We start from the raw sequence: 27,523 nt of genomic DNA on the forward strand, positions 1-27,523 counted from the left end.
TAAATGACAAATAATGTTTTCTATGATTAGATGTTATTCATAAATTTGATTTATTAAACTTTGTTCTAGGGAAAGAGGTTTTGAAATAGAAGATTTATTTTAAATAAACATAAAATAGAACGAATTACTAAGCTGAGAATATAATGTACTAAATGCACAATTTTCTAACTTAAAACTGTAATGTTATTAAATTAAATTATTATTTTAATATTGAAGTTGATTTAAGGTAATATTTTTTTGACAGGCAGAGTTAGACAGTGAGAGAGAGAGAGAGATAGGGAGAAAGGTCTTCCATCCGTTGCTTCACCCCCCACAAATGGCCGCCATGGCCGGTGCTGCACCGATCCAAAGCCAGAAGCCAGGTGCTTCCTCCTGGTCTCCCACACAGGTGCAGGGCCCAACTTGGGCCATCCTCCACTGCCCTCCCAGGCAACAGCAGAAAGCTGGACTGGAAGAGGAGCAGCCAGGACTAGAACCTGGCGCCCTATGGGATGATGGCGCCACAAGCAGAGGGTATTGGGCTTGATTCAGACCTCATTGTGGCAGGGTTTTGGAGGGTGAACCAGCAGAGGAGAGACATCTCTCCATTTCTCTACCTATCTTTGTATCTTTGCCTCTCAAGTAAGTACAATTAAATATTTTTAAAGACTCTATTTTAGAGATTGACTACAAGGGATTTAAGTCTAAAGCAAACACGGAGTCAATGAATGATACAACAATAAAATAAGAGTGGTATGAAGAAGTGAACTAAAGCCATGACTCCTCAAAGTCCACAAAATTAATAGGAGTGAAAGAGAACTTTGAAGGAATGGTGGCTGCTTCACTTTGGCTGTGAAATAATGGGGAAATAGATACAGGCATCTCTGGAGGGTTGCTGGAGACACATATATTTTTGTCAATAACCATCAAATTTCTAAAGAATTCCTGAGTGGATTTTGTACCTAGCTAAGCAATGATTAAAGTTGTTGCCAGTGAGAACACTTTATACTCCTTTATTTCTTGTATAGTCTTTCAGAAAAAAATAAAACTTAGAGTTATCCCAGGCTGTGTTTGCTCACTGAAAACCCAGAATAATTCCAAGTCACTGATCTAGCCACTTAGTGAATTGTTATTAGAAAGTTTACAGAAATGGGGTTATCTAAGATCCTTGCCATGTGAGATTTGGACAAAGAGCAGGCTAAGTGGTTGTGATGCCAGACCACCGACCGGGACCAGCAGCGTGTGCCCTTGATCTGTTTAGGTAAAAGGCACTCTGAACCTACAGATGGCTGCAAATCAACTGCATGGATGCATGGATGTCCAAGTACAGCCAGGAGACATCCAATTCTGACACTCCTGAAGATGCTTTATAATTAAAATAAAGCATTTTAAAATTGAGTGGTTTTTTATTCATAAGTGAGGGGATATATTCTTTAACTTGGAAACAGGAACTTTAAAAAATCCTTGGGGAAACAACTTGTAGTTATAATCTTCTAACAACATGAATACAACTACTCTACTGAGCTATTACCTTTGTGCGCCACTCTGCACTCCGTGCCAAGGACTTTATCTGCATTGTCTGGCCTAATCCACACAGACATCTCTGGAGTTATTCATTAGCATGATATTTCCTGATGACGAATCTGAAATGCAGAGCAGTTACACAGTGTTCAGTGGCACACAGTTATTAAATGGCAGGGCAGCCAGGGGACCCAGACAGGTTTGACCTCCAAGCTCATGCTCTCACCACCTCATTATCCTAACTTCATGCTTTATAAAGCATGACATGGGATGATGTATGCATTCCTTCAGCTGGCTAATTCAAAATTGTATGAGGTAGAGAGAGCTTCCTGGTATTGTCATCTTCTTACAGACAGTAAAATCAAGGTATAGAGATAACTAACAATACAATTCATATATCAAGCCACTTCAAGGAATTAAAGAAAAGTTTAAATTACTGGAATTTTTCTATTAGCTTTATGTAATTTTTGGAATGTTATAGACGGTGACTTATTTTAGAGTAAAAAACAAGTGACAACTGAATGGTTTAGAGCGATCTATCTATGTATCTATCTATCTATCATCATTCTGCCTTTCAAATAGATAAAATGAAAAAGTCAGTAGTTTTTAAATAAAAAAAAGACGTATAAGTCATTACTTAAGTGTTTTGTTTTTTGTTTTTTGTTTTTTTGACAGGCAGAGTGGACAGTGAGAGAGAGAGAGAGAGACAGAGAGAAAGGTCTTCCTTTTGCCATTGGTTCACCTTCCAATGGCCACCGCAGCCGGTGCACTGTGACTGGCGCACCGCGCTGATCCAAAGGCAGGAGCCAGGTGCTTATCCTGGTCTCCCATGGGGTGCAGGGCCCAAGCACTTGGGCCATCCTTCACTGCACTCCCGGGCCATAGCAGAGAGCTGGCCTGGAAAAGGGGCAACCGGGACAGAATCCGGCGCTCCGACCGGGACTAGAACCTGTGTGTCAGCCCGGAGGATTAGCCTAGTGAGCCACGGCACTGGCCCACTTAAGTGTTTATCATGTCTTAAACACATAGTAGGAAATGATGTCTTCACAGTATCATTTAACTTCATAGTAAAGTGGGTTTATCTCAAGTGTAATAAACAAATAATAAAAAATCAGGGCTTAGGTAATATCTCCAGCACTCCAGTTAATAATTTATGGGCCTATGGGAAAGCAGTAGAAGATGGCCCAATTCCTTGGGCCCCTGCACCCCTGTGGGAGGCCCAGAGGAGGCTCCTGGCTCCTGGCTCCTGGCTTCAGATCAGCTCAGCTCTGGCTGTTGCAGCCTTCTGGGGAGTGAAGCAGTGGATGGAAGACCTCTCTCTCTCTCGCTCTCTCTGTCTCTCTTTCTCTCTCTCTCTCTGCCTCTCCTGTCTCTGTATAACTGTGACTTTCAGTACAATAAATAAATCTTTAAAAAATAATAATTTATGAACCTAAATCAGGAAACTCAGCATAACCCAAATTTACCAAAGTATACTCAATGGAAAAAGAACATGACAGTACTAAAGAAATGCAATATAATGTAGCTCAGGAAGCTTGCGACTCAGCAATAACCAGACTAACTCATAAATTAATCTCCAATATCACCATTATCAGTTAACATGGAGAAACTAATTAATAGTACCTCACAAAAAGAGAGTGCCTGATAAATGAATTATGACTTTGGACTATTTTTTTTTGACAGGCAGAGTGGACAGTGAGAGAGAGAGAGACAGAGAGAAAGGTCTTCCTTTTGCAGTTGGTTCATCCTCCAATGGCCGCCACAGCTGGCGTGCTGCTGCCTGCACACCGCGCTGATCCGATGGCAGGAGCCAGGTGCTTCTCCTGGTCTCCCATGGGGTGCAGGGCCCAAGCACTTGGGCCATCCTCCACTGCACTCCCTGGCCATAGCAGAGAGCTGGACTGGAAGAGGGGCAACCGGGGCAGAATCTGGCGCCCCGACCAGGACTAGAACCTGGTGTGCTGGCGCCGCTAGGCAGAGGATTAGCCTATTGAGCCATGGCGCCAGCCTGGACTATTTTAAATACTAAATAAATTAGTAAAGCAAAGTAGAATACAGATAGCTCCTAATACCAGAGATGACAATGGAATTACAGACTCGTTTGCTCCTCTTCTTACCAGTTTGCGTGTTATGCTTTAAGCAAAGTGATTTGAGTGGAAAGGATTGGATGATTTCCAGTAGGGTCTAGTTTGGAAAATTAGAATAAAATAGGAAACCAAACTTTGCTCTTAGAATGTATACTCCCACACTTCTTGTGTTCATATATATGTATATTATTTGACAGGTAGAGTTATAGACAGTGAGAGAGAGAGAGAGACAGACAGAGGGAAAGTTCTTCCTTCCATTGGTTCACTCCCCAAATGGCTGCTATGGCCGGCGCTGTGCCAATCTGAAGCCAGGAGCCAGGTGCTTCCTCCTGGTCTCCCATGTGGGTGCAGGGCCCAAGCACTTGGGCCATCCTCCACTGCCCTCCTGGGTCACAGCAGAGAGCTGGACTGGAAGAGGAGCAGCTGGGACTAGAACCCGGCACCCATATGGGATGCAGGTGGAGGATTAACCAAGTGAGCCATGGCGCCAGCCCCGTGTTCATATATTTGTATTGATTAATTTTTCAAAAACAAAAATATGCATATTGTGTAGTGTATTTGTGCTATTATTGTTTCCTCTACTTATCAGATTTGTTGAGAATCATGGAGAAACTTGCTGGAGTTTTTGAATTTTTGAACTTGTAAATAATGTGTGTTTATGTCTAAGTAACATATGTAACATGTATGTTTGCTTTATTTTTATTTTTGTAGGACCAGTATTTAATGAAACATTTCTACAAATGCATTTTATAAAAAATAAAGTTTAAAATAAGAATTTTTAATAAGAAGTTCATTTTTAATAAGAAGTTTTTAAAAAAAAGAATTATCCTATGACACTGTGAATCTAAAGGCCATACCTTTTGCCTATGGCCTGGTATAGGTCAGAAAGAGTATAGTCAGCTAACCCGAGGTAAACATGAACATAAAAAGTGAAACGAGGAGGCCGGCACTGTGGCGTAGTAGGCTCAGCCTCTGCCTTTAGCGCCTGCATCCCACATGTTGCAGCTGCTCCTCTTCTGACCCCTCTCTCTTTTTATGGTCTGGGAAAACAGTGTAGATTGTCCAATTACTTGGGCAACTGCACCTACATGGGAGACCCTGAAGAATTTCCTGGATCCTGGTTTTCAGATTGGCTCAGAGTGAACCAGCAGATGAAAAACCTTTCTCTCTGTCTCTCCCTCTCTCTGTCTGTAACTCTACCTCTCAAATAAATAAATAAGTCTTTAAAACAAAGTGAGCCTGTAGTTTTCTCATTCATAATCACAGCAAAACAATCAAAGTTTACTTAAACAGATGATGAATGTCACTGTTGCTTTACATTGTTCTGTTACTAGATCGGAGAAAAAGGAAGTATAAATGTAAAAACAAGGGAGTTATTATTTCATGTGCAAGAAGTTCATGCTGAAAAATTAACTACAAGAGCAATAAGCTGAAATAACTTTAGAAACAAGAAATTCAGAACTGTGGCTATATCAAAATTGAAGAAATATCTCAGAAATCATGAGAATTTCAATTAGCCTTTTTTTTTTTTTTTTTTTTTGGCTAGTCACATCTTTTTTCTCAGGGCGTGAGGGAAGAGAGTTACTAGCCTTTTGAAACCAAGGCTGTGAGACTTTCTCTCTCGTGGCCTCAGAATTGGCTGTTTTCAGCACAATAAAGATTAAATTTGCCACAAAATTTGAATGTGGCCTGTGGGCATTTTTTCCAGGATTTTACATGTTTCACATATGCCCGAAATGGTACAGACAAAACCTCTACCTGTTGAATATTTTACTTATTGACATCTACGGTTGCCAGTCAAGAATGGAGATGAAATCACCCATTGAACCATGTTGAATAGAATGATGTATGATGAATCTCAATACTGTCAGTCATCTCTGGTCCCTCTGAGATAAATGAGCCACTTTGCCACATACACAGTCTTCCATGCCACTCCTTAGAGAGTGCAAAGCTCAGAACTGCTTGGGGACTTGGAGAAAAGTGAAAAAGGGAGGAAATAATGTGTCATCTCACTGCTTAAAAATCACAAAATTAAAATGCAAAGAAAAAGAAGTGAAAAAAGCTTGCATGCTGCTTATATTATTTGGGGAATAATTACACAAGGGCACCAAGTGATTATTCCATGAGGGTATTTCAAAAAGTTTGGGGAGGTGGAATTAAGAGACTTATTTAATGGCAAAAATTTTGAAATCCATGCATTCAAGGATCTTCAAATGAGTATTACACAGAAGCTATGTATGCATTTCAAATTTTTTATCAAAATTAACATCTTTAAATTCCATATCCACTGTTTGAATTGTTGTCATACTATTACATTTTTTAGTTTTGAAAATTCTTCTATTTTAAAAAGATTGAATTGAATGATAAAGATCTCATAAAGAAAATGCATCCTTTCCAGGCAGCCTTTTTAGATGGCTACAGATACTGGAAGTCATGAATAACAGACAAAAGGGTAACATAAAGTTAAGGCTGAAAGTGTGATTGTGCAAGTTTGGGCTAAAGCCTTACAGAGATCAAAAGGACAAAGTGTGAAATCACAGAAAGAGTGCTTTTTTTGACAGGCAGAGTGGACAGTGAGAGAGAGAGACAGAGAGAAGAAGAAAGAGTGCTTTTTAAAGATAAGGATGTGCTCCACATATCTTCAGATCCAAAACAAAGGAATTCCAGGAAGCTTAAGGGCTGGAGCCAAAGATGGAGAAGGGGTTATCTTCAAAGATTTGTGGATGTGCCTTTTGTCTAATACAGTGAAAACCAGTAAAAGCCATGGAAGGCCCACAAGGTAGTTATAAGATTATACTGGCAGAAAAACTATTGGCTTTTATTGAAAAGGATCAATAGAGTACAAAACGAAAGGGGACTTCTGGGCACCCAGTATTTCACCAACAGGAAGCAGGCCTGTCAGATGCAGCTCAGGCACAGATACGTGCAACCTGTCGTGGAAAAGGAAATCTGAGAACAACTTACAGGGCAGAGTCCCGAGCCCAGAGAATGGAGCCAAAAATCCACGAAGGATCACTCTGAAGCCTTGAGACTTAGGAAGAACCATATGTTTTCCTAACTGTATGTCAGGACTGGTGTGGGCCAGTGATGCACCTTTCCTCCCAACCTCATCCTTTTTTAACAAAGCCGAGTGACCGCTATCCTGGATCCGTCTCTCTAATGCATGCTAGGAGCCTTGAGGAAAATAACTCTTTTCTCTTTGGTTTCTGAAGTCTATAGATGGAGAGGATGGAATTTATAGGATCAATTTTCAACAATATGCGTATCAGATTTAGGTCTTTTTTGGACAGTGAGCTGATGAGATGTTAAGATTTACATTTAGGTGATGCTACTTTGCGCTTGAGCTGATGAGGAGACTTGAAATTCTTTTGAGAAAGTAAATCTAGTTTGCAATTGGGAGGAATATGAAAATTTGGAATCCAGATTAAAAAATCTATAGTAGGAATTGTTAAGATTTCTTCTAAAATTTTCTCTCTTGTTGTACAAGGCTTGGAACATGATCTCTACTCTGGTGAGAGAAATGCAAATATGACTGCACATGAATTCCATGATTCATGAAGGCGGAGCCCCATGAATGGGATTTGTGCCCTGTGTAGAAGCCCAGAGGGCTCCTGCTTTCTTCTGTTGGGTGAGTGACAGTGAGACGATGCCCTTCACGACCTGGGGAGGAGACCATCACCAGACAGTGAGTTCCTAGGAGTTTTGATCATGGATTTTTCAGGCCCCAGAGCTGCGAAAAATAGACTTATGTTCATGAGAAATCCAGTCTTCAGTTTTCTGTCATCATAGCCCAAACAGATGATGACAGCTGGTTTCTCCATATTTTTACTCTGGCATGCCTTGTTGTGTTGGTTCTTTTTGAGCCTCCTTGGTTCTCTGAATGTATTCTCTTGTTTTGTTTGTTTAATTTATCTTTTGAAGATTCATAGCCATAATCTCTTCAAATCTTTCTGCAAAGAAATGTGCCTGGGAAAGCAGTGTTTGGGGCCCCTCTACCTAGGTGGGAGACCAGGAAGCTCCTGACTCTTGGCTTCAGCCAGGCCAAGACCTGGCCAATGTAGCCATCTGGGAAGTGAACCAGTGGGTAGAAGACCTCTCTTGCTATGTCTCCCTGTCTCTATAATTCTACCTTTTAAATAAAATAAATAAATAGGGGCCAGCACTGTGGCATAATGGGTAAAGCCGCTGCCTACAGTGCAGGAATCATATATGGGTGCTAGAGTCCCACTTCTGATCCAGCTCTCTGCTAAGGCCTGGGAAAGCAGTAGAAAATGGCTCAAGTCGCTGGCCTATAAAGGATATAAATATCAACATATTTAAATAGAATGCTTTTCTCAATTGCATTTACATGTTAGATACAATCGCTATCAGTATTCTTGCAGGATTTATTTTTAACTTTTATTTAATGAATATCAATTTCCAAAGTACAGAATATGGATTACAATGGCTTCCCCCCCATAATGTCCCTCCAACCTGCAACCCTTCCCTTATCCACTCCCTCTCCCCTTCCATTCACATCAAGATTCATTTTCGATTCTCTTTATATACAGAAGATCAGTTTAGCATACATTAAGTAAAGATTTCAACAGTTTGCTCCCACACAGAAACATAAAGTGAAAAATACTGTTTCAGTACTAGTTATAACATTAAATCTCAATGTACAGAACACTAAGGGCAAAGATCCTACATGAGGAGTAAGTGCACAGTGACTCCTGTTGCTGACTTAACAAATTGACACTCTTGTTTATGGCATCAGTAATCACCGTAGGCTCTTGTCATAAGCAGCCAAGGCTATGGAAGCCCCCTGAGTTCACTGACTCTGATCATATTTAGACAAGGCCATGGTCAAAGTGGAAGTTCTCTCCTCCCTTCAGAGAAAGGTACCTCCTTCTTTGATGACCCATTCTTTCCACTGGAATCTCACTCGCGGAGATCTTTCATTTAGGTTTTTTTTTCCCCAGAGTGTCTTGGCTTTCCATGCCTGAAATACTCTCATGGGCATTTCAGCTGGATCCGCATGCCTTAAGGGCTGATTCTGAGGCCAGAGTGCTGTTAGGACATTTGCCATTCTATGGGTCTGCTGTGTATCTCACTTCCCATGTTGGATCATTCTCTCCCTTTTTTATTCTATCAGCTAGTATTTGCAGACACTATTCTTGTTTATGTGATCCCTTTGGTTCTTAGTCCTATCATTATGATCAATTGTGAACAGAAATTGATCACTGGGACTAGTGAGATGGCATTGGTACATGCCACCTCGATGGGATTGAATTCGAATCCCCTGGTATGTTTCTAACTCCACCGTTTGAGGCAAGTCAGCTTGAGCATGTCCCGAATTGCACATCTCTTCCCTCTCTTATTCCCACTCTTATATTTAACAGCGATCACTTTTCAGTTAAGTTTCAGCACTTAAGAAGAATTGTGTATTGATTACAGTATTCAACCAATAGTATTAAGTAGAACAAACAAAAAAATACTAAGAGGGATAACATATTTAGCTGCTCATCAACAGTCAGGGTGAAGGCTGATCAAGTCACCGTTTCTCATAGTGTTCATTTCACTTTAATAGGTTTCCTTTTTGGTGCTCAGTTAGTTGACACCTATCAAGGAGAACAAGTGGTATTTGTCCCTTTAGGATTGGCTTATTTCACTCAAAATAAAGTTTTCCAAATTCCTAATAGGGATCACTTTTCAGTTAAAATTTAAACACCTAAGAACAATTGTGTGTTAATTACAGAGTTCAATCAATGGTACTAGAACAAAAAAAAATACTAAAATGGATAAAGTATTACATTGTACATCAACCGTCAGGACAAGAGCTGATCAAGTCACTGTTTCTCACAGTGTCCGTTTCACTTCAACAAGTTTCCACTTTGGTGCTCAGTTAGTTGTCGCCAATCAGGGAGAACATATGATATTTGTCCCTTTGGGACTGACTTAATTCACTCAGCATGATGTGTTCCAGATTCCTCCGTTTTGTTGCAAATGACTGGATTTCGTTGTTTTAGACTGCTGTATAGTATTCAATAGAGTACCCATGAGTCGTACTTTGGAAATTTATATTCATTAAATAAAAGAGAAAACAAAAACAAAAACAAAAACAAAAAAAAATAGAGTATATGTCCCATAATTTCTTTATCCAGTCTACTGTTGATGGGCATTTGGGTTGGTTCCAGGTCTTAGCTATTGTGAATTGAGCAGCAATAAACATTAATGTGCAGACTGCTTTTTTGTTTGCCAATTTAATTTCCTTTGGGTAGATTCCAAGGAGTGGGATGGCTGGGTTGTATGGTAGGGTTATACTCAGGTTTCTGAGGAATCTCCAAACTGACTTCCATCGTGGCTTAACCAGTGTGCATTCCCACCAACAGTGGGTTAGTGTCCCTTTTCCCCCACATCCTCGCCAGCATCTATTGTTGGTAGATTTCTGTATGTGAGCCATTCTAACCGGGGTGAGGTGAAACCTCATTGTGGTTTTGATTTACATTTCCCTGATTGCTAATGACCTTGAACATTTTTTCATGTGCCTGTTGGCCATTTGGATTTCCTCTTTTGAAAAATGTCTATTGAAGTCCTTGGCCCATCTCTTAAGTGGGTTGTTGGTTTTGTTTTTGTGGAGTTTCTTGATCTCTTTGTAGATTCTGGTTATTAACCCTTTATCTGTTGCATAGTTTGCAAATATTTTTTCCCATTCTGTCGGTTATACTCAGGTTTCTGAGGAATCTCCAAACTGACTTCCATCGTGGCTTAACCAGTGTGCATTCCCACCAACAGTGGGTTAGTGTCCCTTTTCCCCCACATCCTCTCCAGCATCTATTGTTGGTAGATTTCTGAATGTGAGCCATTCTAACTGGGGTGAGGTGGAACCTCATTGTGGTTTTGATTTGCATTTCCCTGATTGCTAGTGATCTTGAACATTTTTTCATGTGTCTGTTGGCCATTTGGATTTCCTCTTTTCAAAAATGTCTATTGAGGTCCTTGGCCCATCTCTTAAGTGGGTTGTTTGTTTTGTTTTTGTGGAGTTTCTTGATCTCTTTGTAGATTCTGGATATTAACCCTTTATCTGTTGCATAGTTTGCACATATTTTTCCCCATTCTGTGGGTTTATTCACTTTCCTGACTGTTTCTTTTGCAGTACAGAAACTTCTCAATTTGATGCAATCCCAAATGTTAATTTTGGCTTTGACTGCCTGTGCTTCTGGGGTGTTTTCCAAGAAGTCATTGCTGGTACCCATATGTTGCAGGGTTTTTACAATGCTCTCTAATAATTTGATGGTGTCAGGTCGTAGATTTAAGTCTTTGATTCATGTTGAATGGATTTTTGTGTAAGGTATCTCAGTGGAAATGCTTCCAACTTTTCCCCTTTCAATAGGATGTTGGCTGTGGGTTTTTCATAGATTGCTTTGATTGTATTGAGGAATGTTCCTTCCAAACCCAGTTTGCTTAGAGTTTTCATCATGAACGGGTGTTGTATTTTATCAAATGCTTTCTCGGCGTCTATTGAGATAATCATATGGTTTTTCTTCTGCAGTCTGTTAATGTGTTGTATCACATTGATTGATTTGCGAATGTTAACCATCCCTACATACCAGGGATAAATCCCACTTGGTCTGGGTGGATGATCTTTCTGATATGTTGTTGCATTCTATTGGCGAGAATTTTATTGAGGATTTTTGCATCTATGTTCATCAGGGATATTGGTCTGTAATTCTCTTTCAATGCTGCATCTTTTTCCGGCTTAGGAATTAAGGTGATGCTGGCTTCATAAAAAGAATTTGGGAGGATTCCCTTTTTTTCGATTGTTCTGAATAGTTTGAGAAGAATTGGAGTCAGTTCTTCTTTAAATGTCTGGTAGAATTCAGCAGTGAATCCATCTGGTCCTGGGCTTTTCTTTGTTGGGAGGGCCTTTATTACTGTTTCAATTTCTGTCTCAGTTATGGGTCTGTTTAGGTTTTCGATGTCTTCCTGGTTCAATTTAGGTAGGTTTCATGAGTCCAGGAATCTATCCATTTCTGATAGATTTTCCTGTTTGCTGGCATACAAGTCCTTGTAGTAATTTCTGATGATTCTTTTTATTTCTGTGGTGTCTGTTGTTACGTTTCCTTTTTCATCTCTGATTTTATTGATTTGGGTCTTTTCTCTTCTTTTTTTAGTTAGTTGGGCCAATGGGGTGTCAATTTTGTTTATTTTTTCAAAAAACCAGCTCCTCGTTTCTCTGATTTTTTGTAATGTTTTTTTGATTCAATCCTGTTGATTTCTTCTCTGATTTTAATTATTTCTCTTCTCCTACTAGATTTGGGTATGGTTTGCTATAGGTTTTCTAGATCCTTGAGGTGAATTGAAAGCTCATCTATTTGGTGCCTTTCCAATTTCTTCATGTAGGCACCTATTGATATAAACTTTCCTCTTAACACTGCTTTTGCTGTATCCCATAAGTTTTGGTATGTTGTGCTGTTATCCTCATTTACTTCCAGAAAATTTTTGATTTCTCTTTAAATTTCTTCTATGACCCATTGTTCATTCAGGAGCATGTTGTTCACTCTCCATGGGTTTTCGTATGCTCTAGGGATTCCTGAGTTGCTAATTTCCAGCTTCATTCCGCTGTGGTCTGAGAAGCTGCATGGTATGATTCTAATTCTTTTGAATTTGCTGAGCCTTCCTTTATGGCCTAGTATGTGGTCAATCCTAGAGAAGGTTCCATGTACTGCTGAGAAGAATGTAAAATCTTTAGCTGTAGGATTGAGAGTTCTGTATATATCTGTTAGTTCCATTTGGGCTATAGTGTCACTTAAATCTACTGTATCCTTGTTGATCTTCTGTCCTGTTGATCTGTCTATTTCTGAGAGTGGAGTATTGAAGTCCCCCAGTACTATTGTATTGGGGTCTAAGTCTCCCTTTAAGTCCCTTAACAAATTTTTTAGATAAACCGGTGCCCTGTAGTTAGGTGCATACACATTGATAATTGTTATATCTTCTTGTTGTATTGATCCCTTAATCATTATATAGTGTCCCTCTTTGTCTCTCTTAACAGTTTTTGTGGTAAAGTTCATGTTGTCCGATATTAAGATGGCTACGCCCGCTCTTTTTTCATTTCTGTTGGCATGGTATATCTTTTTCCAGCCTTTCACTTTCAGTCTGTATGCATCTTTGTTGGAAACATGTGTTTCTTGTAAGCAGCAAATAGATGGGTTTTGTTCCTTAACCCAATCAGCCAATCTGTGTCTTTTAACTGGACAGTTCAGGCCATTAACGAACAATGTGACTAATGATACGTGGTAACTTTGCCCTGCCATTTACCAAAGATATTTTCTAATACATGCATGGAATTCCCTGTGATCTTTTGCTGTGAGGTTTCCTTCCTTTACCTTCTTTCATATTGATGACCGTGTTTCTGTGTTTCTGTGTGTAACACATCTTTAAGCATCTTTTGCAGGGCTGGAAGAGTGGCGACAAATTCTTTCAATTTCTGTTTGCTATGAAAAGTCTTTATTTCACCTTCATTCACAAATGATAGCTTTGCAGGATATAATATTCTGGGCTGGCAGTTTTTCTCTCATAGTACCTGGGCTATATCTCGCCATTCCCTCCTAGCTTGTAGGGTTTCTGATGAGAAGTCAGCTGTGAGTCTAATTGGAGATCCTCTGAAAGTAATCTGACGTTTCTCTCTTGCACATTTTAGGATCTTTTCTTTATGTTTCACTGTGGAGAGTTTAATTACAACGTGTTGTGGTGAGGATCTCTTTTGGTCGTGTTTATTAGGGGTTCTGTGAGCTTTCTGTACTAGGATTTCTCTGTCCTTCTCCAAACCTGGGAAATTTTCTGCTAATATCTCACTAAAAAGGCCTTCTAATCCTTTCTCCCTCTCCATGCCTTCAGGAACTCCTAGAACCCGAATGTTGGGTTTTTTAATAGTATCCTGAAGATTCCTGACAATATGTTTTAGATTTCTAATTTCCTCTTCTTTTCTTTGGTCTGACTGTATCCTTTCCTGTTCTCTGTCTTCTAAGTCCAATATTCTCTCTTCTGCTTCACCCATTCTGTTTGTAAGGCTCTCTATTGTGTTTTTCATTTGATCTATTGAATTCTTCATTTCATTATGATTTCTCGTCACTATCACAGTTTCCTGTTGTACTAGTTGTTTTGTTTCATTTTGATTCCTCCTTAATATTTCATTTTCACGAGAGAGATTTTCTATCTTGTCCATTAAGGATTTCTGTAGTTCAAGAATTTGTTTTTGAGAACTTCTTAATGTTCTTATCAATTTTTGAGATCTGCTTCTTGCATTTCTTCTATCTCATTATCTTCATAATCTTGAATTGGGGTGTCTTTTTCATTTGGGGGCGTCATGGTGACTCTCTTGTTTTTATTACCTCGGTTTTTGCGTTTGTTATTTGGCATTTTGGAGATATTTGGTTTCTTCACTGTGGTGCTTTTTCTTGTTATACTATGACTCTAGATTAAGTGGACTGTCTGTTTTTGATGGAGCCTTAGAGGCTTGAGATGGGTGTGGCCTGAGAGCTCTGTTTGGTGTGCCAAGGGTGACACTCCCAGGTTAGGCGTGGTAGATCTCTCTCTCTCTCTTTCTTTCTTTTTTTGATTCAAAAGGGAAGTAATTCCACACAGCTGAACGAAGTTGGAGGTAGTTAGCAGGCAAATGATATACCCACAGGAGCCAGAGATCGGAAGCTCTTTCCCAAGGACCACACAGGGAATCTGTTCTGCCCTCATCGTGGGCTCAAATTCTCCTTCAGTCTCCCACTGGGTTGCCAAAGTTACAGAATTGTAGCATCTCTGGAGAGTACTCACGTGAATTCCGTGAGTTCTCTCCCCCACCGTCTCTTTTTTCACAGTCTCGGTTCAGTAGCACCACAAATTCATTAGGTCCTAATCTCCTGTTAATTCACCCCGCCCAGAGTCAGGTTTTTCTGCTAGGCTCAGGGCCGGTGCAGACCTGAGGTCGCTCTGCTTATGACGTATGTCCAAGATGGCGCCTGCTCTTTGTCTTGCTCGCCTTTGAGAGGTGAGCAGAGAGAGAGAAACCCGTGTCCGTACCAGTCACTTTTTTTTCTCTCTCTCTCTCTTCCAGTTAGCCTGGTGAACTTCCCCCCCCCGGGGGGTCATTCCCTCTAGTCTCCTCTTTCCACTTGCCGGCCGGTGTCTTGGGCTATTGAGGTTCAGCTCACCTTGCGTTCCAGCACTGGTGTGTTGAGTCTGCCGCTGGTGTCCCGAACTGTGGGCTCCCACGCTCTCCACGCAGGTCCGCTGTGAATCACGCGTTCCGGAAGAGTTTCTTCTGCTGTTTCCTCCCCTACTCTTCCTTGAACCTGCAGTATCTCCACTTTTATTAAACTGTCTCTCCCCGCAGGGACTATCAATGTGCTCCCTTCCTATTCCGCCATCTTGCCCTTGCAGGATTTTTTAAATTATTTCCCTTAATGTTCAGAAGCTTCTGAGTTTGACATAATCCCATTTGTCTAGTCATGCTTTTGTTACCTGTGTTTTGGGGTGTTATCACAGAAGTCATCACCTACACCAATGTCTTGAAGTGTTTACCTGTATTTTATTCCAGCAGCTAGCTGGTCTAGTTGGGGAGAATTCTCTTAGTTTTAATTACCTGGAAACACCTTATTGCTCTTTCTAAGGATAACTTCACTGAAGATAATGGTCTTGGTTGGAAGTTTTGTTTTATTTTTAAGATCTGGAAAATTTCAATGCATTCTCCTCTGGCTGAGATGGCTTCCTCTGAGACATCTCTTGTTAGTCTAATTGGTTTCCCGTTTTATGTGACCTAATGATTTTCTCTTACTGTCTTCCAGATTCTCTCACTGTTCTTGACTTTTTGCAATCTGAGTACAATATGCATTGGAGAATATTGTGTATGGGTCAGTCATTAGCAGTCCTTTGAGCTCCCTGTATCTACATGTCAGTCTCTTTTTCAAAACTTGTGAAGTTTTAACTATCATTTCATATAGTGCATTCTTGGTGTCTTTTTCTCTTTTTTTTTTCAAGATTCCTTACAATAAAATTATTTGATCTGTTAATGATATCTCATATTTTGTATACAATATTTTCATTCTATTTAATTATTTTCTCTTTATTTTTGTCTGAGGGGTTACTTCAAAAACCTTATCCTCCAAAACAGAAATTCTTCTCTACTACTTGGTTTATTATGATGCTGAAGCTCTCAATTGCATTTTTTATTTCGTTGATTGAAGTTTTAATATCCACAATTTCTGTTTAGTTCTTCTTAATGATTTCTATCTCTTTAGTAAATATTTCATTCTATCGCCAGTTGTTTTCCTCACTTTCATTTTTTAAAGATTTATTTATTTACATGGAAGGCAGAGTTACACACAGAAAGTGGTAGATGCAGAGAAAGACAGAGACATCTTCCATCTGCTGGTTCACTCCCCAAATTTCAAGATCTTGGCCAGTCCAAAGCCAGGAGCTAGGAGCTTCTTCTTGGTCTCCCATGTGGGTATCAGGTCCCCAAGGACTTGGACCATCTTCTTTTCTTTCCCAGGCACATTAGCAGAGAGTTGGATCAGAAATGTGTCAGCCAAGACTTGAATCAAAGCCCAAATGGGATGCTAGCCTCATAGGTGGCAGCTTTACCCACTACTCCACAATGCTGGTGCCCATCTACAACTTTTTTTAAGCTGTGTTTTTTATTATGTCATTTTGAAAGTGTCATGATATCTTGCTTCTTTTTTAAGATTTTATTTATTTATTTGATAGGTAGAGTTACAGACAGTGAGAGAGAGAGACAGAGAGAAAGGTCTTCCTTCCATTGGTTCACTCCCCAAATGGCCGGAGCTGGGCCGATCTGAAGCCAGGAGCCAGGTGCTTCCTCCTGGTCTCCCAGGAGAGGGAAGGGGCCCGAGCACTTGAGCCATCTTCTACTGCTTTCCCAGGCCACAGCAGAGAGCTGGACTTGAAGAGAAGCAACCGGGACTAGAACTGGCGCCCATATGGGATGCTGGCACTGCAGGCGGAGGATTAACCTAGTGCGCCATGGCACCGGCCCCGATATCATGCTTCCTAATGTTTCCTGTGTCTCTATGTTGCCATCTGCACTTCCAGTGTAAAAGACCCTTTGTCTTTATGGAATAAGTATTATTGAAAAGAGTATGTCTCTTAGATGGAATTCAGGGTGTCACTTGGTTTGTTGCTTTGGGTTTGATTCTAGGTGAGCCCAAAAGTGTATCCTTGGTGTGATTTCTTATAAAATGACAATGAAACAGTGGTTTAGTATGCAGAGGGTTTTTGCTTGTTTGTTTGTTTGTGAGATGTGACTTTGAGGCAATTGTGATGATTGTGGATTTCCTACAGTAAATTCAGTGTCCAAAGAGTTGGGTATGAGTAACGGTGTGAATTGTGATAGCCAGGACCTTGTTCTTGGTTCAAAGGGATAAAAAGGGGGCTGTCCCCTTGCACTACTTGCAAGTCTGAGTGATACTATGGTTTATGGCATCAACAGCTGTGCTTCTAGGGCTATGTGACGTGCATGGGACCTGCCCTAGGTCCTGCTGGGAGAGCGCAAGGGGTGCTTTGTCATATCATCAAAACCCTAATCTCGAGACTGAGTGATGTGCAATGAACCCTGCTCCTGTCCTACAGGGTGACTATAAGGTAAACAGGATGTTTTGCTCTGGCAGGTAAGTTCTAGAGAAATTGAATGCAGGCAGGTTCTTTCATATGTCCCGTGGGTAGATCACAGTGTGTTTGAGGATGTTAGTGCTGATTATTATAGTCCTGGTGTTGTAGGATATAGTAGGTTCAAGTGCCAGATATCCCAGGGAGGCAGCCAGTATTGGAGATGGTCATAGCCACCTGGCTGCACCACAGTAATGCAGAAAGAGCTCTCAAGGGGATTCCAATACAATCCCATCAAGGTGGCATGTACCAATGCCATCTCCCTAGTCCAAGTGATCAATTTCAGTTCACAGTTGATCATAATGAAAGGACTAAGAGTCAAAGGAAGCACATAAACAAGTCTAATACCTGCTAATACTAACCGATAGAATAAATAAAGGGGAGAGTGATCCAACATGGGAAGCGAGATACTCAGCAGACCCATAGAATGGCGGATGCCCTAAACAGCACTCTGGCCTCAGAATCAGCCCTAAAGGCATTCCAATCTGGCTGAAAAGCCCATGAGAGTATTTCAGGCAAGGAAAGCCAAGACACTCTGGCAAAAAAAAAAAAAAACTAAATGAAAGATCTCTGTGAGTGCGATCCCAGTGGAAAGAACAGGTCTTCAAAGAAGGAGGTACCTTTCTCTGAAGGGAGGAGAGAACCTCCACTTTGACTATGACCGTGTCTAAACAAGATAAGAGTCGGAGAACTCAAGGGGCTTCCATAGCCTTGGAAACTCATGACTGGTGCATAGGGAGATTACTGATGCCATTAACAGGAGTGTCAATTTGTAAAGTCAACAACAGGAGTCACTGTGCACTTACTCCTCATGTAGGATCTCGGTCCCTAATGTGCTGTACATTGAGACTTAATGCTATAATGAGTACTCAAACAGTATATTTCACTTTGTGTTTCTATGGGGGTGCAAACTGTTGAAATCTTTACTTGATGAATACTAAACTGATCTTCTGTTAAAAAAAAAGAAGAAATTAGCAATTCCCAACTTGACTCTCACTGGGATTAAACATGACAATAGGTCTGATCTGATTTCATCATCATTTTAAAAAGCATCTATTATTTTTCACTTTATGTTTCTGTGTGGGAGCAAACTGTTGAAATCTTTACTTAATGTATGCTAAACTGATCTTCTGTATATAAAGAGAATCGAAAATGAATCTTGATGTGAATGGAAGGGGAGAGGGAGTGGAAAAGGGGAAGGATGCGGGTGGGAGGGACGTTATGGGGGGGAAGCCATTGTAACCCATAAGCCGTACTTTGGAAATTTATATTCATTAAATAAAAGTTTAAAAAATGAAAAAAAGAGCTCTCAAGACATCATCAGTGTGTGCAAGTTAGTTGAAACATTATAATACCAACTGCAACAGTTGTGGCTTTGAGAGGCTTGGATGGAGCTGCTGTCAGTTTTCCTTCAGCATGCAAGGCTGATGTTGGGGTTTGTGCATGGGACTCCCATTACTGTGTGATAGGAGGTGCAGAGGCAACTTCTGCAGGCTGGGTACTATTTTTTATATGCTGGTGATGATGCTAGCCTCACAATGCTGAGGGGAACAAGCCAGGATCATGTAGAATGAGTAGCCCAATCTTTATACCCCAAACTCTCACAGTTGGAGAATGCAGGGAGCCTGCTCTCCACACTGTAATCTTCTCTGACTTTGGCTCTACTTGCATTTGGTAGCAGTGGAAACTGTTTGCTGTTTACAAAGTTAGAACCGAGATCCACCCTGAATCTGCACATTCAATTGAGTCTGGTTCTTCTGGGGGAATGGGGATGGGAGGAATGCAATGGTGGCTTCCCTTTTTCAAAGTCAAGTAGTTGCTCAGACCCCGGTCAGCTCCCCTGGCTGGATTTAAGTCAGTGAAGGACTGTGAAATTCCAATGACAGGACATCTGGCAACTTCTTTATACCTTGCTCTAGGAAGATGCTGACTCCCAGTCAGCTGCTGGCTTCCTAGATGCAGGGTGTGGCCAGTAAACCTGCCAGCCACAGCTGCCTTCCTCTCCTATTTCCTTGTTGTACCGGAGTCTCTGTTCCGTTCTGCCACTTCTCAAATGAGAATTTATGGCTGTCAGTTCCTTGGAAATATGTACCTTCCTTGGTTTCCTGGTACTTTTCTGCTGTTCAGGTCAGTGTGGCGTTCAGTGTATGCTGTTCAGCCAGCTTGGATCTCCACAGATTTTTAGGTGATTTTAAATTGCTTTTTCTTAATATTAGATTAGAAAATATGTTGTATGCTTTTAAAAAGATTTATTTGTTTATTTTAAAGTCAGAGTTAGGGAGACAAGGGGAGGCAGAGAGAGAGGTCTTCTAACCACTGGTTCACTCACTAAATGGCTGCAACGGCTGAAGCTGCGCTGATCTGTAGCCAGTAGACAGGAGCTTCTTCCAGGTCTACCCTGTGGCTACAGGGGTCCAAGGACATCTTCCACTGTTTTCCCAGGCCATAGCATAGAGCTGGATCTGAAGTGGAGCAGCCTGGACTCGAACCAGCATTCATATGGGGTGCCAGCACTGTAGGTGGTGGCTTTATCCACTACGCCGCAGCGCGAGCCCCTGTTACAGGTTTTGGATTCAACTTCTTTTGAAGAACCATGTTCTTCAACAAACTCAAACACTTGTTTAGATTTTAAGTGAGAAACAGAATCCTTCTCTGAGTACTTAGAGCTAAAGACAGGAAGTATGGCAATGGCATTTTGCCAGGGAGTCACCCTTTCCAAACTGCAAGTGCTCCTGAAGTAAAGGTTGGGCCAGTGTTTATTCTTCGCCAAAACTTTTCAACTCAATTGTCCCCAATGAAACACCAATTCCTAATAGATCCCTTCAGCATCCCAACTCTCCTTTCGAGTCCACAGAGAAGGATCCACAAGAGACCCTGCCTGGTGGGTCATTAGCACAGACAGAAGGGAACCTGCTGCCCCTATAGTCCCGATGAGAGCAATAAGGACTACCTGCAGCTGATCAAGTTGCTCTGTTGTGCTGCCCAAGACCCTGCCGGGGGATATTCCAAGGCTTAAATGCTCACAAGGCAAGGCCAGGATAAGCAGGAAAGTTCAAGCAAGAAGCTACTGAAAACCTGCCATGTCGTTTCACTGATACAGTATCATATCCCTGCTGAGGACTCACAGAGAGGAAGGAACCATTTCTGAACTATATTGCCAATACCAATTAAAGTTAGAAAAAAAGACTAAATTAAATCTGTGTTCTCTTTTTAGGAGATGATTTTACAAAGTGTGTGTTACATGATGATGCAAGAAAAGTGCGCATTTTAAAATGTTTGAAACAGATCTGTAATCTCTGTTCCTAATGGCTCAACTCTGCCCCTAGCTTTAAGAGCAACACTCATTCCTTCATTGATATCCTTGGTCAAAATTCCCTGATATTATCAGGACCACGATGTATTGAAAACAATATTAAACATCATCCAGGCTGCAGAGCTCAGAGGATCATTATCAAACTTCTTAATAGCCTGTCTAGCAGACTTTATGAAGTAAATAAAGTAAAAAACTCAAGGAAAAGCATAAATATGTTTTTATTTAGAACCTATTAGAACTATAAAGTCTACTTCACAAATTTTTTTGCATCAACTTACTTAATCATGGTATTTATATTAGGAAATGATTTCTAAGACCATCAGACCAAAGAAGGAATTGAGGCACGAAATGAAAAATTTGTTTTTTATGTCACTTTATTTATGTGTGCTGCATTTTCATGTATTCCAAGAATATCTTTTTTTATTTTTATTATTTTTTTTGACAGGCAGAGTGGACAGTGAGAGAGACAGAGAGAAAGGTCTTCCTTTTGCCGTTGGTTCACCCTCCAATGGCCGCCATGGCCGGTGCGCCCTGCACCACGCTGATCCGATGGCAGGAGCCAGGTACTTCTCCTGGTCTCCCATGGGGTGCAGGGCCCAAGCACCTGGGCCATCATCCACTGCACTCCCTGGCCACATCAGAGAACTGGCCTGGAAGAGGGGCAACCGGGACAGAATCTGGCGCCCCGACTGGGACTAGAACCCCGTGTGCTGGTGCCGCAGGTGGAGGATTAGCCTATTGAGCCCCGGCGCCAGCCCCAAAAATATCTTCCCAATCTAATCCACATACCTAATGCAAATCATCACTGCCTTTTAAATCTAGTGTGATGTAAAATGCTTTACTCACTTTTACAGTATATATTGTGTAACTACGACGTGCTCAGTCCTAAATGATAAGAGGGCTCTAGCACATAAAAGCGGTTACTTCTTTCAAAGTCATAGGAAAGCACAGGGCTAGTAAATAAGCCTAATATACTAAGCATGGTTTGAGAAGTGTTAAGGAATAAAGCAAATAATATACCTCATGCCTTAGAATAACTTTTCATTAATGAAATTGATTCAAATGTAGCTACCTCAAATTTTGTTGAGATTCCCTCAATTAAATTGAAGGCAAATGTACCTCCGTCAAAACAAGAAAGTAATACATACAACTTATGTGGAAATTGAGTAGTGCTTAAATCATAGAATTACACAAAATCACCAAATTTAAGCCAGTCATGTGGGATAAAGATGCAAATGCTTATGATTGTAAGAAGAGTATATTTGCATCTCCTTAATATAAATACTTAATACATCAGACATGCCATTATTATTTTATTTACCAAATGGCTCATAACAACAGCTAAAGCTGTAGTTCTTAACACTTAATTTCAAACTGCTGCCAATTTGTATGATGCATTTTAAACTGGAGAGATGAACCATACTCTCTGTTGTAAAATATTCCACTCTGGTGGAAGGAAACTGTAGAGTAGGGATAATCATTCAATCACTTAATCATTCAAAAAAAAAAAAAAAGAAGAAGAAGAAAATACAGCATACAATCCACCACAATCTGCGGAGTTTCGTATTTTTCATTAGAATGATGCTGTTTTTTGGTTTTTTTGTTTTTTATTTTTTGTTTTTGTTTTTGACAGGCAGAGTGGACAGTGAGAGAGAGAGACAGAGAGAAAGGTCTTCCTTTGCCATTGGTTCACCCTCCAATGGCCGCTGCGGCCAGCGCACCACGCTGATCCAATGGTAGGACCAAGGTACTTCTCCTGGTCTCCCATGGGGTGCAGGGCCCAAGCACTTGGGCCATCTTCCACTGCTTTCCCGGGCCACAGCAGAGAGCTGGCCTGGAAGAGGGGCAACCAGGACAGAATCCGGCGCCCCGACCGGGACTAGAACCCAGTGTGCCAGCGCCGCAAGGCGGAGGATTAGCCTAGTGAGCCACGGCGCCGGCCATGATCATGTTTTTAAATACAAATTGATGACTTTGTAAACTTAAAGTATGTAGAAATTGAGTACAGAGGGGGCGGAGCCAAGATGGCGGAATAGTGAGGGTGCGCACCGATAGTCCGGGAAAATTTAGTTTAATAAAAGGGGAGTTACGGTAGCCTCAGAAAAAAAACCAGGAAAATATTGCAGAGGAAACTCTCCTGGATCGAGTGGCTGTGAATTGCAGGACCTACTGGGAGAACAAGGTCGCCCACCGCACGGAAGCCGAGCCGCGGGAGCCGCGGGAGCCGCAGGGTCTGCGCGCCAGTGCAGGAAGGGGAGTGCATGTCACACAGACGCCAGCCTGTAGAGTTGGGACGTCCAGGGCTCTGAGTCCACACATCAACGCTGGAAGGGGAGGTGAGCTCAATAACCCGAGACATTGGCGGGGAAACGGGGGTCAGAATCTACAGGGGAGCCGGAAAGTGCAGCAGACTCACTACCGGAAAGAAGGAAAAAAAAGCTTGGGGTTTCTCTCTCCGCCAACCTTGCAAAGGTTGCAAGGCTGCAAGGCTTGAGTTTGCAAGAGACAAAGAGCAGGCCCCATCTCTGGATTTACATAACAACAGGGGAGAGCTAAGGAACTGAGTCACTACAATTCAGTAGCCTAGGCAACCCAGTAGGAGTCCAGAGGAGAAACAGAGCCTACACAGACTCTTTGGGTAGAAGCCAGAGACTGGAAGCTAAATACCATCAATTCTGCACAGCCGTGAGGTGCGGTATTACTTACCCCCTGAATAAATAAAATAAATAAATAAATAAATAAATAGAGAGAGATTTACCACGCATAACCTGAGGGTGTCACCTTTGCACACCCTTAACCAGGAAGAACCAAGCAGAGCTCTCAGGCCACACCCATCTCAAGCCTCCAAGGCTCCTCCAACAGCAGGCAGTCCACTTAACACGGACATAGTATAAAGTAAAAAAAATTAAAAAAAAAAACGCACAGTGACGAAAGAAGAATTAACTATGCCAAGCAACAAACACAGAAATCGAGGGAACAAGATCAACGATGACACTATGATGCCTCCAAATAAACAAAACACCCCAAGCCAAGATTATGAAGATGATGAGATAGAAGAAATGCAAGATACGGATTTCAAAAAATTTATGATAAGAACATTTAGAAGTTTTCAAAAGCAAATCCTTGAACTACAGAAATCCTTATTGGACAGGATTGAAAATCTCTCTCGTGAAAATGAAATTTTAAAGAAGAATCAAAATGAAACGCAGAAACTAGTAACACAGGAAAGTGTGATAGTGAAGAGAAATCAAAATGAAATGAAGAGCTCAATAGATGAAATGACAAACACACTAGAAAGCCTTAAAAACAGAATGGGTGAAGCAGAAGAGAGAATATCGGACTTAGAAGATAGAGCACAGGAAAACATACAGTCAAACCAAAGAAAAGAAGAGGAAATTAGAAATCTAAAAAATATTGTTGGGAATCTACAGGATACTAATAAAAAAACCAACATTCGAGTTCTAGGAGTTCCTGAAGGCATGGAGAGAGAGAAAGGATTAGAAGGCGTTTTTAGTGAGATACTAGAAGAGAACTTTCCAGGTTTGGAGAAGGACAGAGACATCCTAGTACAGGAAGCTCATAGAACCCCTAGTAAACATGACCAAAAGAGATCCTCACCACGACACGTGGTAATTAAACTTACCCCAGTGAAACATAAAGAAAAGATCCTAAAATGTGCAAGAGAGAAACATCAGATTACTCTCAGAGGATCTCCAATTAGACTCTCAGCTGACTTCTCATCAGAAACACTACAGGCTAGGAGGGAATGGCGAGACATAGCCCAGGTACTAAGAGAGAAAAATTGCCAGCCCAGAATATTATATCCTGCTAAGCTCTCATTTGTGAATGAAGGTGAAATAAAGACCTTTCATAGCAAACAGAAATTGAAAGACTTTGTGGCCACTCGTCTGGCCCTGCAAAAGATACTTAACGATGTGCTACACTCAGAAACACAGAAACTCGGCCATCAATAGGAAACCTACCAGTAAAAGAGCATAGGAAGCTCAAAGCATATACTAGAATATATCTCCGGGAAAATGGCAGGGCAAAGTCACTACGTATCAATAGTCACATTAAACATTAATGGTCTGAATTCTTCACTTAAAAGACACCGATTGGCTGATTGGCTCAAGGAACAAAACCCAACTATTTGTTGCCTACAAGAAACACATCTCTCTAACAAAGATGCATGCAGACTGAAAATGAAAGGTTGGAAAAAGATATTCCATGCCAACAGAAACAAAAAAAAAGCAGGTGTAGCCATATTAATATCAGAAAGAATAAACTTTAATACAAAAACTGTTAAGAGAGACAAAGAGGGGCACTATATAATGATTAAGGGATCAATTCAACAGGAAGATGTAACTATTATAAATGTATATGCACCTAATTACAGGGCACCGGTCTATTTAAAAGATATGTTAAGGGACTTAAAGGGAGATTTAGATTCCAATACAATAGTACTGGGGTACTTCAATACTCCACTCTCAGAAATAGACAGATCATCCGGACAGAACATCAACAAGGAAACAGCAGATTTAATTGACACTATTGCCCAAATGGATCTAACAGATATCTACAGAACTTTCAATCCTACATCTAAAGACTTCACATTCTTCTCAGCAGTGCATGGAACCTTCTCTAGGATTGATCACATACTAGGTCATAAAGCAAGTCTCAGCAAATTTAAAAGAATTAGAATCATACCATGCAGCTTCTCAGACCACAGCGGAATGAAGCTGGAAATTAGCAACTCAGGAAACCCCAGAAAGTATGCAAACAAATGGAGACTGAACAACATGCTCCTGAATGAACAATGGGTATTCAAGAAATCAAAAGAGAAATCAAAAACTTTCTGGAAATAAATGAAGATAACAACACAACATATCAAAACTTATGGGATACAATAAAGCAGTATTGAGAGGCAAATTTATAGCAATAGGTGCCTATATCAAGAAATTGGAAAGGCACCAAATAAATGAGCTTTCAGCGCATCTCAAGGACCTAGAAAAACTGCAGCAAACCAAATCCAAATCTAGTAGGAGAAGAGAAATAATTAAAATCAGAGAAGAAATTAACAGGATTGAATCCAAAAAAACACTACAAAAAAATCAGCCAAGCGAGAAGCTGGTTTTTTGAAAAAATAAACAAAATTGACACCCCATTGGCCCAACTAACTAAAAAAAGAAGAGACCCAAATCAACAAAATCAGAGATGAAAAAGGAAACGTAACAACAGACACCACAGAAATAAAAAGAATCATCAGAAATTACTACAAGGACCTGTATGCCAGCAAACAGGAAAATGTATCAGAAATGGATAGATTCCTGGACTCATGCAACCTACCTAAATTGAACCAGGAAGACATCGAAAACCTAAACAGACCCATAACTGAGACAGAAATTGAAACAGTAATAAAGGCCCTCCCAACAAAGAAAAGCCCAGGACCAGATGGATTCACTGCTGAATTCTACCAGACATTTATGAAGAACTAACTCCAATTCTTCTCAAACTATTCAGAACAATCGAAGAAGAGGGAATCCTCCCAAATTCTTTCTATGAAGCCAGCATCACCTTAATCCCTAAGCCAGAGAAAGATGCATCACTGAAAGAAAATTATAGACCAATATCCCTGATGAACATAGACACAAATATCCTCAATAAAATTCTCGCCAATAGAATACAACAACACATCAGGAAAATCATCCACCCAGACCAAGTGGGATTCATCCCTGGTATGCAGCGATGGTTCAAAATTCGCAAAAAAATCAATGTGATTCACCACATTAACAGACTGCAGAAGAAAAACCATATGATTATCTCAATTGATGCAGAGAAAACATTCGATAAAATTCAACACCCTTTCATGATGAAAACTCTAAGCAAATTGGGTATAGAAGGAACATTCCTCAATATAATCAAAGCAGTTTATGAAAAACCCACGGCCAGCATCCTATTGAATGGGGAAAAGTTGGAAGCATTTCCACTGAGATCTGGCACCAGGCAGGGATGCCCACTCTCACCACTGCTATTTAACATAGTTCTGGAAGTTTAAGCCAGAGCCATCAGACAAGAAAAAGAAATCAAAGGAATACAAATCGAGAAGGAAGAAGTCAAACTATCCCTCTTTGCAGACGATATGATTCTTTACTTAGAGGATCCAAAGGACTCTACTAAGAGACTATTGGAACTCATAGAGGAGTTTGGCAAAGTGGCAGGATATAAAATCAATGCATAAAAATCAAAAGCCTTTAGGCCGGCGCCGTGGCTCAATAGGCTAATCCTCCACCTTGCGGCGCCGGCACACCGGGTTCTAGTCCCGGTTGGGGCGCCGGATTCTGTCCCGGTCGCCCCTCTTCCAGGCCAGCTCTCTGCTATGGCCAGGGAGTGCAGTGGAGGATGGCCCAGGTGCTTGGGCCCTGCACCCCATGGGAGACCAGGAAAAGCACCTGGCTCCTGGCTCCTGCCAGGATCAGCGCGGTGCGCCGGCTGCAGCGGCGTCCATTGGAGGGTGAACCAACGGCAAAAGGAAGACCTTTCTCTCTGTCTCTCTCTCTCTCTCACTGTCCACTCTGCCTGTCAAAAAAAAAAAAAAATCAAAAGCCTTTGTATATACAAGCAATGCCACGGCTGAGAAAGAACTGCTAAGATCAATCCCATTCACAATAGCTACAAAAACAATCAAATACCTTGGAATAAACTTAACCAAGCACATTAAAGATCTCTACGATGAGAATTACAAAATCTTAAAGAAAGAAATAGAAGAGGATACCAAGAAATGGAAAACTCTTCCATGCTCATGGATTGGAAGAATCAACATCATCAAAATATCCATTCTCCCAAAAGCAATTTATAGATTCAATGCTATCCCAATCAAGATACCAAAGACATTCTTCTCAGATCTAGAAAAAATGATGCTGAAATTCATATGGAGGCACAAGAGACCTCGAATAGCTAAAGCAATCTT

The 27,523-nt window shown here is 40.9% G+C and overlaps 1 long non-coding RNA gene across 1 annotated transcript in view; it reads right to left on the reverse strand.

The window, feature by feature from the left end:
- The window catches only part of LOC149121298 (uncharacterized), a 134,639-nt gene that overhangs the window by 48,915 nt on the left and 58,201 nt on the right, over positions 1 to 27,523 (reverse strand). Inside the window, exon 2 of the long non-coding RNA XR_016223715.1 lies at positions 1,511 to 1,622. This is a non-coding gene — a long non-coding RNA (uncharacterized LOC149121298). The remainder of the gene's footprint in view (positions 1 to 1,510; positions 1,623 to 27,523) is intronic.

This window comes from Oryctolagus cuniculus, chromosome 17 (assembly GCF_051225735.1).
Source record: "Oryctolagus cuniculus isolate XC-2025 breed Fujian yellow rabbit chromosome 17, ASM5122573v1, whole genome shotgun sequence".
NCBI lineage: Eukaryota > Metazoa > Chordata > Mammalia > Lagomorpha > Leporidae > Oryctolagus > Oryctolagus cuniculus.